Below are 11,273 nucleotides of genomic sequence, written 5' to 3' on the forward strand. Positions count from 1 at the left end.
AACCCAACAATTTAAAGGCAATGCTACCAAATACTAATTGAGTGTATGTTAACTTCTGACCCACTGTCAGTCAATGTGATGAAAAAAATCTAAACTGAAATAAATCATTCTCTCTACTATTATTCTGACATTTCACATTCTTAAAATAAAGTGGTGATCCTAACTGACCTAAGACAGGGATTTTTTTACTAGGATTAAATGTCAGGAATTGTGAAACTGAGTTTAAATGTATTTGGCGAAGGTGTATGTAAACTTCATTGACTACAGCTCAGCGTTCAACACCATAGTGCCCTCCAAGCTCATCACTTTTATTTTGCCTTTATTTAACCAGGTAGGCTAGTTGAGAACAAGTTCAGGGAGCATTGATCGAGCGGCATAGGCAAGATGCAACAGATGGCATAAAATACAGTATATACACATACAGTGGGGAGAACAAGTATTTGATACACTGCCGAGTTTGCAGGTTTTCCTACTTACAAAGCATGTACAGGTCTGTAATTTTTATCATAGGTACACTTCAACTGTGAGAGACGGAATCTAAAAAAAAAATCCAGAAAATCAAATTGTATGATTTTTAAGTAATTAATTTGCATTTTATTGCATGACATAAGTATTTGAAAACCTACCAACCAGTAAGAATTCCGGCTCTCACAGACATGTTAGTTTTTCTTTAAGAAGCCCTCCTGTTCTCCACTCATTACCTGTATAAAAGACACCTGTCCACACACTCAATCAAACAGACTCCAACCTCTCCACAATGGCCAAGACCAGAGAGCTGTGTAAGGACATCAGGGATAAAATTGTAGACCTGCACAAAGTGACTACTGATTAATTTATTAAAGTGGCCAATGATTTCGAGTCTGTGTTAGTGATGGCTGTTTAACAGTCTGATGGCCTTGCGATAGAAGCTGTTTTTCAGTCTCTCGGTCCCAGCTTTGATGCACCTGTACTGACCTCGCTTTCTGGATGGTAGCGGAGTGAACAGGCAGTGGCTCGGGTGGTTGTTGTCCTTGATGATCTTTTTGGCCTTCCTGTGACATCGGGTGCTGTAGGTGTCCTGGAGGGCAGATGTTTTGCCCCCGGTGATGCGTTGTGCAGACCGCACCACCCTCTGGAGAGCCTTGCGGTTATGCGCGGTGCAGTTGCCTTACCAGGCGGTGATACAGCCCGACAGGATGCTCTCAATTGTGCATCTGTAAAAGTTTGTGAGGGTTTTAGGTGACAGAAGCCAAATTTCTTACAGCCTCCTGAGGTTGAAGAGGAGCTGTGTGGGTGGACCATTTCAGTTTGTCTGTGATGTGTACGCCAAGGAACTTAACTTTCCACCTTCGCCACTGCTGTCCCGTCAATGTGGATAGGGGGGTGCTCCCTCTGATGTTTCCTGAAGTCCACGATCATTTCCTTTATTTTGTTGACGTTGAGTGAGTTTTTTTTCCTGACACCACACTCCCGAGTGCCCTCACCTCCTCCCTGTAGGATGTCTTGTCGTTGTTGGTAATCAAGCCCACTACTGTTGTGTCGTCTGCAAACTTGATGATTGAGATGGAGGCGTGCATGGCCACGCAGTCATGGGTGAACAGGGAGTACAGGAGGGGGCTGAGCACACACCCTTGTGGGGCCCCGGTGTTGAGGATCAGCGAAGTGGAGATGTTGTTTCCTACCTTCACCACCTGGGGGCGACCCATCAGAAAGTCCAGGACCCAATTGCACAGGGCGGGAATCAAAAAGAAAGGAGGACCAAGGCACTCTTCATATAATTAATTAAAATGCCTTTATTAGTATGTTCAATAGAAACAATGTTTTTTTTTTTTTAAACCGACGCATTTCGGCTACATGGCCTTCGTCAGGGAGTACAAAAAAAGAGAATACAATGTCCTCTTTTGAAAGGCTTTTCCAATTAGCCCTAATTAGAAGAGGGAGTGGTTACCAAATTGGACACACCTAGTAAGCAATAATATACACATTAAAAGGTGAAATACTGTAGCTATGTTATCATAAGCATACAACTCCAAGCTAGAAGTATCAGAACACTTAGAAAGGTAGTTCTAACCTTAAATATGACTGGGAGAAGTGTCTAGAATAAGAAAGCAATATATTCCATAGTACACTAGAACACAGCAAAACATGAACAACAGTCTAAACATAGCTGAGGGCAATTGAGCAAAATGTCCACTAGATGACAGCAAATGGACCTATCACGACCCTACAGGAAGGGTGAGAAATCCATATCTTCATTTAAACCAGGGTATTTAGTGGCCTGTAGTTTGTAAATCCAAAAACTTTCCCTTTGGTTTAACTGTTTAAGACGGTCCCCTTTTCTAATAGAGGCCGGAATATGATCAATACCCATAGCTTGTAGGGAGGCAGGGTTGCCATGGTGTAAGGACTTGTAGTGCCTTGCCATGGGGTAGTCTTCATTGCCATGGGGTAGTCTTCATTGCCTACCCGTATGGTGTACTTGTGTTCCGCCAAGCGATCTTGAAGGCGTATCTTTGTCCGTCCAATGTAGAACACCTTGCACTGTGGACATTCCAATCTATAGATGACATGAGTGGTTTTGCAGTTAATGAAATGCTTGACGTAATACTCCATTTTGGAAGCTGTGTCAACAAAATACTTTTTCTGTGCAATACTTCTGCAATGGTTGCACTGGTTACATTTAAAAGAGCCCTTGGGTTTGTGGTCAAGCCAAGTTTTTGAGTCACCCGGGGGCGGGGTTGAGACCAGGGCCTCAAGCTTAATGATGAACTTGGAGGGAACTATGATGTTGAATAATGAGCTGTAGTCAATGAACAGCATTCTTACATTCTGTACATCCTCTTGTACAGATGGGATAGGGCAGTGTGCAGTGTGATTGCATCGTCTTTGGACCTATTGAGGCGGTATGCAAATTGAAGTGGGTCTAGGGTGGCAGGTAAGGTGGAGGTGATATGATCCTTGACTAGTCTCTCAAAGCACTTCATGACAGAAGTGAGTGCTACGGGACGGTAGTCATTTAGTTCAGTTATCTTTGCCTTCTTGGGTACAGGAACAATGGTGGCCATCTTGAAGCATGTGGGGACAGCAGACTGGAATAGGGAGAGATTGAATATGCCCGTAAACACATTTAAATGTCTTACTCACGTCGGCCACAGAGAAGGGGGGCACACAGTCCTTGGTAGCGGGCCGCGTCGGTGGCACTGTATTATCCTCAAAGCGGGCAAAGAAGGTGTTCTGAGTGTTTGCAGTGCTCTTGTTAAGTTAATCTGTGTATCTCACATTATGTGCCCAGTATGATCGAGAAATAAAACTTTCTTAGCAGATAATGACAACATAACAACAACAGTAGCTGTAGATGATGTCATGAAAAGTTGGAAGGTGGTTGGTAATGGAGGACAGGAGCAGAGTTAAAGGGAACAGGGTAGGAGACCGATGTAAACAAGCACATACACAGGTTACACTTTATTGTGAGAAAATTTGATGGATTAGTGCAGTGTTATAAATGGGAGATAGTGGCAAGAAAAAGTAAGTGAACCCTTTGGAATTACCTGGATTTCTGCATAAATTGGTCATCAAATTTGATCTGATCTTCATCTAGGTCACAAAAATAGACAAACATAGTGTGCTTAAACTAATAACACACAAATTATTGCATTTTTCTTCTCTACATTGAATACATAATTGAAAAACATTCAGTGTAGGTTGGAAAAAGTATGTGAACCTCTAGGTTAATGACTAACCTGGAGTCCAATTAATGAGACAAGATTGGAGATGTTGGTTAGAGCTGCCTTGCCCTATAAAAAAACACTCATCATTTGAGTTTGCTATTCACAAGAAGCATTGCCTGATGTGAACCATGCCTCGAACAAAGACCTCAGAAGACCTAAGATTAAGAATTGTTGACTTGCAAAAAGCTGGAAAGGGCTAAAAGTATGCAGATTTTCATATTTGTTAGAATACTGACACACACACACACTATAATAATATAGCCCGGACTATTTGCATTGTGTGCCCCCCAACCCCTCTTTTACTTTTAAGCTGCTGCTACTCTGTTTATCATATATGCATAGTCACTTTAACTATACATTCATGTATATACTACCTCAATTAGCCCGACTAACCTTAGCCCGGTTAGCCAATGTGCGGGGGCAATCTGCATTGTCCCACCACCCTCCACCCCCTCTTTTACGCTACTGCTACTCTCTGGTTATCATATATGCAGTCACTTTAACTATATCTACATGTACATACTACCTCAATCAGCCCGACTAACCAGTGCCTGTATATAGACTCGCTACTGTTATTTTTCACTGTTTTTATTACTTCACTTACCTAATGCCTTTTTTAATAATTTATTTTATTGCACTATTGGTTAGAGCCTTTAAGTAAGCATTTCACTGTAAGGTCTACTTCACCTGTTGTTTTGCGCGCACGTGACAAATAAACTTTGATTTGACTGAACTCTGCAAAATTTGAATTGGGACACTTACCGATCATGTGCCATGGTGAAACTACTTTGATGGGGCTTCAACTCCGGCGCCACAGTCTTTGCCCTCTCAAACTTCTGTCAGGCTAGACAAGGTACCGACCTTTTTTAAGCTAAAAGTAACACATTTAAACATTGTGTGCTCTCTGATATGAYGTTCATTGAAATCATAATAACTTCAGACATAAWAGAATGTGATTGATAAACAAAAGGTTATTTCACTTGCCCAGCTGTCCACCTCCTTGACAATTCCACGTCAGAAGAAGCGTAGGTTGATTTTGGCAATCATGCGCTTCACTCCGAAATGGCCAACATGCATCTCGGTCAGCACGGCCTCCTTTTCCTCCTTTAGTAAAAATCACCCTCCTGTGTGGCTGGCCATCCTTCCCCGTAGGCAAATATGCAAAAATATTAAACTGGATTAAATTGACAGATTTTGATGGGGACTTTTTTATTATGTTACTTATGTTACCAGTTGGTCAATAGACTTAAGGACATTACAATATAATGTGATTTTACAGCAGATATACCAACACTGTCATATCAGCAAACATTTCTAAAAAACAGTTTTCGCTTTCTCATTATGGGGTATTGTGTGTAGCTTGATGAAGGAAAAAAATGTATTTAATCAATTTTAGAATAAGGCTGTAACGTAACAAAATGTGTTAAAAGTCAAAAGGTCTGAATACTTTCCAAATGCACTATGTATTGAATAGTGGCACAATAATTTGGGCTTCTTTGGGCTTGGGCTCATAAAATGTATTTAATGTATGGCTCATAAAACGTATTTAATGTATGGCTCATCAGGCTCAGGTAGCATCAGGCTTGAATTTTAGATCAAAGCTCTAATCAAATCCAGACATAGGCCTAATTATATGCTTTTGAATGACACCAGGTTCCCTGGGAGAAAAGTGATTTATTCTCGGGATGGAACATTTGTAAAATACCAGGAAAAATAATCAACCCTACTCTGCATGCATAGCCTACAGTACATGCTTTTATGTAGAGCAAATGGAGTAGCTGTTTGCACTGGAGGTTTTCACTCCCTCCTGGCATGTGTAAGATAGGTTTCCACAGATTGATGTTGCTGTTGTATGATAAGTCCCATCCATCCTCCTGCAGGCATTTATGCAGGAATGTCTCTGTGGCTATGATACAGTCCTACCTGGATCCAACAAAATGTAGTCTTGTTGGCATGCTAATTCTAGATTCATTTTTCTGTTTGATTTCTGGAGGAGAATCAACCCCACCCCCCTGGAAACTATTGTATTTTCTTATTCCTTTTTCTCCCCAATTTGGGACAAGAACATCCCTGCCGGCCAAACCCTCCCCTAACCCGGACAACGCTGGGCCAAATATGCGCCGCCCCATGTGTCTCCCGGTCGTGGCCGGCTGCGACTCAGCCTGGACTCGAACCAGGATCTCTAGTGGCACAGCTAGCACTGTGATCAGTGGAGGCTGGTGACTTGAAAAACTGAGGAGGCCCACGGTATAGACACACAGAGACGTCAAAGCGTGTTTCAAACATCGTCAGAGTAATTGTTTTAACCTAAAGCATTTAATAAAGATTTATAGTACAATATTATGGGGAATGAGAAAGAGAGGGCTACATACACCGTTTTGGGAAGGGATCACAGCAGTGATTGAATGAGAGTATGAGGCATGAATTGAGGTCTTCAGTGGCTTGACTTCAGTGCAGGACAGGAGTTGACTGGGAAGAAACAAAACAATAACACAACACACTACACAGTTAGACAAAAGAGCTAAGAATGAGTTAGTTCAAGCAAGGAGTAAAATCATTGATGTGTAATGTGATTGACTATACATACAGTAATGAGAGAAAATTGATAGGGGTACTCACAGTGCTTGGAGAGGAAACATTACATGTAACAGTGGATGAGCGGGAACATGAGACGTGGCTTCAGTTCATGTCAGGAGAGAGTTGACAATCATAGTGGAGTGGTCACTTCTTAAATCAGGGAACAGGAGGGGACTTAGATGRAATRYAWMTRSYAKWTRYATTYCCATTACAGCTGCGCCATTGTAGGTTTGAACAACAAGTTTGTCCATGAAGTTAAACAAAGACTGAGCATCTCGCCCACTTGACACATCAAAGTAGCCCAAGAAACGTTCCTGAATAAAGCCCTGATCATCCACATACCTGACGATAACTGACAACAGCAAGCAGACTGGTGGCAACCAGGGTTGGGGGGCAATTTTTTACCCACTGGGGCCTGGAGTTTTTCCTTATCTGTTAAGGTCCAGAGTTCTCCTGGATAGGTTAAGGTCCCTAATCAGGTCACAGGGGCAACCTTGTGGGCAACCTTATACTTGTTCATATGAATTATATTTAGAGGAGAGTAGGTGGGGGATTTCCTCTACCCAGAGACAACAATTGATAGACAATAGAACTCAAAGGGCTGAGCTTGCTTTATGCATGGTCTGCATCATTCAGGCCTATGCAACTGCAGGCCTTATAAAAATGTACTACATCTGTCATCACTATTATGATGATTCATTCAGTTAATAATTTTGGATTGAAAACGTATAGGCAGCCTAGCCAGCCCAATTTTGAATATAAACCAAATTTGATCACATTCACATTTTCCTGACACACAAAAGACTGTAAATACTAACGCTACCAATTAATTACCCTGGCCAAATGGACAGCGCCATAGTAGGCTGTATGCATCTTCTCTTATTTAGTAGCCTACAGTTGATCAGACTGAAAAATGGTCTCGTTTTCATCCCATACAGCAAAGTCAAATCTCGAATGTTTAGGTGTGGCCTAGGATGCTGCAACATTTATTTAATACGTTTTTGCTTGTGTCTGTCTGTCCGAAATGATGTTTTATCATCTTTGCTAAATAAATACCGGAGGAAAGTGGAAAGCCTACTTGAGCGCGCTGCGTCAACCTCTCTTTAATCTAACTTTTAATGGATGATGCGATGGAAGCTATCAAACCATTCTGAATGATCCCAGAAAAGACTGAAAGTTCCATATGTTCAGCAAGTAAAGCATCGAAACGTGCAATTACTGCTACAAGCTCCTTGTGGTTGCACTTGTTAGTTAGCGGAACATTCTCTCTCGTTGTGCCCTCTAATTTTTGCATGCCCAAAAACGCAGTGGTGTTGATAAACCGCTTGAGAATATCCCTGTTTCTTCTTACTTTCTCGTTGTGTTACGCATTTTGAATACGCAGACCTTCGTCATGATCGATGCGTTCTTTTCCCAGAAGCTTGAATCTTATAACGTTACGCTCCCTGCTTTTGTTTTGCCGTTTAGCTGAATGATCAATGTTCTTCAGGGCACTGTATCCCGCTATCGCCCAAGGCTCAAAATTTCCAAAAATGCATTGGGCTGACTGGGTCACGGCGACTCAAACAGTTAGCAGGCCGATGCTAACAGTTAGTAGGCCGGGGCTAATCAAGCTAGCAGTTAGCATACCGGGTTAGCAAGCAAGCAGTTAGCAGTGGTTAGCAGTTAGCAGACCGGGGCTAGCAAGTTAGCATTTGGGGGACGTCGCGATGGGGGTACGTCTGTTTTTGCCTCCGTGCGGTGACATCGATAGACCAGTCGTGGAATTAATAGGGTTCCGGGTAGCTCTAGGTAGCTAGCAGGTTAGCAGAATGGGCCTTCAGCGGGCGTCGCGCTTGAGGGGCCTGTTGGAGTCCTCGGTCAGATTATGTCGGTATTCCAGTCGTAGAGGATCGGCGAGGGTTCCGTGCCCCGTACCGGCAGTAGAAGGTGTAATATTCATATGTGTAAACATACTTAATTATAATTGGATGCATTTTACCGCCATATCATACTGTGCTATGATTGGTTAAGACCACCCAAATGGTTAGGCCATGGTCAGTTTGATTCTGGTTGGCGATATGTGAACATGCCAGTTATAGCTAGATCATAAAGAGCTATGTCAAGAAATATCCTGTAGTACTGCATTTTATTATTTTGTACAAAGTGTACAAAACAAGACATGGTGTCAGAGTAAAAGGTCTTACACGATGGATTTTTCTGGAGTTCCTTCACCTCGAATGGACTTGGGAGTCTACAAACTTACCCGATGCATGGCGTAAGTTCAAACAGCATGTGGAGTTAATGTTCACGGGTCCTCTGGAGGACAGAGGAGAAGAGGGAAAATGCAGCTACTTGCTCCTCTGGATCGGTGAAAAAGGGAGAGATATTTACAACACATGGACACTTACCGAGGCTGAATCAAAGGTACTGAAAACATACTACGATCGTTTTGAAGCTATATGTTGTGCCGAAGACCAATACGATATTCGCTAGGTACAAATTCCATGAGAAAGTACAGGGAGCTAGCGAGTCTTTTGAACAGTTTGTGACAGAGCTGCGTCTGCTTGTGAAAGACTGTGATTATGCAAACAAGGATGAGATGGTCAGGGACCGTATTGTATATTTGGAATACACTCACCGCGAGTGAGAGAGAAACTTTTGAATGTTGGGTCTGAGGTAACGCTGGACAAAGCTATCGACATAGCCAGATCTCACGAGCTAACACAGGCTCAGATGAAAACCATTTCGCGCGGCAGCACGAGCGCATCACTTGAACAAGCAGTGCACGCAGTCAGGCAGACATCAAAGCACACCTCCGGTGCACAGAGAGCGCGTTTTAGAACGGAGAGAGACATAACTCCAAAACAGAGCGACACAGACTCAAAACATGTGGAAATTGTGGATACAAAGTGCATGGCGAACAAGGAAATTGCCAAGCTAAAGGCAAACAGTGTACTAAATGTGGAAAATGGAATCACTTTGCAAAAGTGTGCAGAGCTTACCGTGGAAAAACAGTACACACAGTGAGTGAAGATGAAATGTCAATCAAAGAGTCAAACGCTGATGAACTGTTTATTGATTCAGTGACACAGAAAAGTCAAATATCAGAGACAGAGCAAGCCTTTGCTGACATTGAGATAGGAACACAAGGCACGAAGCTAAAGATCAAACTAGACACTGGTGCACAAGTAAACATTATTCCTCTGAATAAGTACCGCAGCTTGACATCTGAGTGCGAGCTACAGCCCACCTCGCGCAGACTGACTGGTTATGGTGGTAAACAGCTCCCAGTAAAAGGCACATGCACTTTCAAATGCAAATACAAGGAAAGTGACATGATGTTGGACTTTTATGTTGTTGACACTAGAGCACCTGTAGTGCTAGGTCTTAAAGCATGTTTAGCCATGGACCTCATCAAGCTAGTTTTATCAGTAACAGCACCAGTAGAGACAGACAATGTACTGGAGGAGTTTGCTGATGTTTTTACAGGAATATGATTATTCCCAGGAGAATTTCCCTAGTTTAATATTGGCTGCTAACATGAATGTCTTTTAACTAAATATACAGGTTTAAATTATTATATATTTTTTAATACTTCTGTGTATTGATTTTAAGAAAGGCATTGATGTTTATAGTTAGGTACATTCGTGCAAGGATTGTGCTTTTTTTTCGCGCATTTGTTAAATCATCCCCCGTTCGGCGAAGTTGGCTGTCTTTGTTAGGAAGAAATGGTCTTCACACAGTTCGCAACGAGCCAGGCTGCCCAAACTGCTGCGTATACCCTGACTGTTGCACAGAACGCAAGAGAAGTGACACAATTTCCCTAGTTAAAATAAATTAATGTTAGCAGGCAATATTAACTAAATATGCAGGTTTAAAAATATATACTTGTGAATTGATTTTAAGAAAGGCGTTGAGGTCAGGTTGGTGCAACGAAAGTGCTTTTTTCGCGAATGCGCTTGTTAAATCACCCGTTTGGCGTAGTAGGCTGTGATTCAATGATAAATTGACAGGCGTCGATTATATGCAACGCAGGACAAGCTAGATAAACTAGTAATATCATCAACCATGTGTAGTTAACTAGTGATTATGTTAAGATTGATTGTTTTTTTATAAGATACGTTTAATGCTAGCTAGCACCTTACCTTGGCTCCTTGCTGCACTCGCATAACAGGTAGCCAGCCTGCCACGCAGTCTCCTCGTGGAGTGCAATGTAATCGGCCATGATCGTGTCCAAAAATGCTGATTACCGATTGTTATGAAAACTTGAAATCGGCCCTAATTAAATAGGCCATTCCGATTAATTGGTCGACCTCTAAGTGTAAACATTCACAGTGCAGGGTGGGAAAAGTATGTGAAACCTTAGATTTAATAACTGGTTGACCCTCCTTTGGCAGCAATAACCTCAACCAAACGTTTTCTGTAGTTGTGGATCAGACCTGCACAACGGTCAGGAGGAAGGACTGTGGGGGGTCTCCGATGGTTGAGGGGCAGCTCTTTTTGGGAACTGTGGGGGTGGATCTTGGAGGGCTGGTGGCCTGGCGGTTGGGAGCTTGGGCCGGTGGCTGATGGATCGCTGGTTCGGGTCCCCGTTTTTGACCTTGTGGGAGATCTGTCGATGTGCCCTTGAGCATGATGTTGGTTGCCTCTGTGTGTTGCTCTGGATGGGAGTCTGTTAGATGACTAATGTGATGAAGTTATTGAGCGGCTTCACAGCAAGTATATTGTACGTTTTAAATATTCAATACAATTTTTTTTATATATATATAAAAACGATTCCACAACAACTACCTAATAAACACAAATCTATGTAAAGGTTTGCGTGTATTAGGTAGTTGTTGTGGAATTGTTAGTTCACTTGTTAGATATTGCTACCCACTGCAAATGTCAGTGTGGACGTAACTGCATTCATGTAAATGGTCTTTGAGTCCACCAAGATCATTTGCCTGAATATACTTACTGTAACTTGACCCTACATTTGTACTCTTTTACCATTGTTTTATTTAA

General features: G+C 42.3%; 1 long non-coding RNA gene across 7 annotated transcripts; it reads right to left on the reverse strand.

Moving 5' to 3' along the window:
• Positions 1 to 1,754: 1,754 nt before the first annotated feature.
• LOC111957766 (uncharacterized) lies at positions 1,755 to 9,508 on the reverse strand. 7 transcript variants are annotated; one of them, XR_002876449.2, is made up of 8 exons: positions 8,530 to 9,508; positions 6,327 to 6,434; positions 6,080 to 6,176; positions 4,692 to 4,848; positions 4,470 to 4,578; positions 3,720 to 3,773; positions 3,528 to 3,573; positions 1,755 to 3,068 (listed from the first exon to the last, which is right to left on the reverse strand). It is a non-coding gene; the product is annotated as an uncharacterized lncRNA (long non-coding RNA). The 7 variants fall into 7 exon arrangements; XR_011475306.1 differs by adding an exon at positions 3,124 to 3,189 and having other exon boundaries at positions 1,755 to 2,536; positions 4,692 to 6,176; XR_011475300.1 differs by having other exon boundaries at positions 4,692 to 6,176.
• Positions 9,509 to 11,273: the final 1,765 nt, after the last annotated feature.

Source organism: Salvelinus sp. IW2-2015, linkage group LG4p, assembly GCF_002910315.2.
Source record: "Salvelinus sp. IW2-2015 linkage group LG4p, ASM291031v2, whole genome shotgun sequence".
NCBI classification, from domain to species: Eukaryota; Metazoa; Chordata; class Actinopteri; order Salmoniformes; family Salmonidae; genus Salvelinus; species Salvelinus sp. IW2-2015.